This window comes from Grammomys surdaster, unplaced genomic scaffold (genome assembly GCF_004785775.1).
Source record: "Grammomys surdaster isolate TR1022 unplaced genomic scaffold, NIH_TR_1.0 116047, whole genome shotgun sequence".
NCBI classification, from domain to species: domain Eukaryota; kingdom Metazoa; phylum Chordata; class Mammalia; order Rodentia; family Muridae; genus Grammomys; species Grammomys surdaster.
The window spans coordinates 1-1,329 of NW_021613394.1; the positions used below are offsets into that span (position 1 = coordinate 1).

The 1,329-nt window shown below is 45.1% G+C and overlaps 1 pseudogene; it reads right to left on the reverse strand.

The window, feature by feature from the left end:
- Positions 1-425: 425 nt before the first annotated feature.
- On the reverse strand, positions 426-1,309 carry LOC114635677 (annotated as a pseudogene).
- Between the last annotated feature and the right edge of the window lie 20 nt (positions 1,310-1,329).

Here is a 1,329-nt window from a genome sequence, read left to right on the forward strand (position 1 = left end):
AGTTATTTGTATGTGCATATCAACACAGCACTAAATCTGTAATGTCAATAGCCAATACCATCAATGCCATTTTGTGTTACCTACCCTTCCCTACACCTTTGGAGCTACATCTACACCTAAAACAGAAGAAAACTGCAACATACCACAGTACCTAGCAAACTTCAAAGAATTAGGTAAGCCTAGAAACCCACTAATTGGCACAGGAGAATCATTGCTGCTTGGGTGTGTGTCTGTGTCTGTCTCTCTGTCTGTGTCTGTCTGTGTGTGTGTGTGTGTGTCTGTGTGTCTCTGTGTGTGTGTGTCTGTGTGTCTGTCTGTGTGTCTTTACACAGCTGCAGCTAGCCCCTGATGCCATTAGCGCACCAGAGGTAAACTGATGTTGACTCACAGATCCAAGAACATTCAGCAAACTGTAAAAAACTAACCTTCCGCTGCGCAATGTATAGTGCTTGAGATAATTTGGCAAAATTTTGATTTGTTTGGAGAGTCTGAAGTCCCCTTCCATCAGCAGCCTCCCGTTTATCCAGTGGAATTGTGTAACCCTTCGAGTTCTTCCACCTGGACACACACGGTGGGATCTTCCACTTCTTCTGTTCTTCTATGGTAATCTTCCGAGGAGGAGAGTGCATTACAGGTACAGGAGGAGATGGGGGCCTCGGGGGAATTTTCTTATTAATCCTGAATTTTGGTGGCTCCATTGGGTCTGTCTGCCCTTCAAGAATCTGAATAACTCTCTGTTTAGCTCCTGAATTGAATCTTTTGGCTTGCTGGGATGGCGTGTACCGGATATACTGGGCAGGAGGCAGTTTCTCAGCTGCATGAACAGGCTTGGCCCCAACAATCTTCTTGGCTATGATCTTATCCAAGGCTGCTTTGTCCTTTCTGTAATTTCTTTAATTGTCTCCTCATCTGGCCTTGGCAGTTCTCGGTCATATGGATTCATAACCTCCTTTGGAACAAGGTCAGTATATTTGCTATAAATGACCTTGTCTTTGGAATGTCCTTGTCGAACAATCGTGTCATATTTAACTTTCCCTTCCTGATCCAAATTAATGGGCAGAGCGTTGGACACTGTTTTCTGTCGCCCCATATCCAGAGGATACTGGGCCACATGGATTTCAGGGAAAGCACCTCCATCCCCAAAATCCTCAGGCAATCACGGAATCCAGCCTTTCCTGTATCCATATGAGGGGGGCTCCCTGCGAGACAAATCCAGAGAGGTCTGCAGTGATCTCTGAGATCTTGCCCTTTCTTCAGCCTCAAGTTCTTCCTGAGATACTTTAGTAGGTGCAGGTAAAAAGCTACAGGAAATCAAAGTCAGAAATTAAT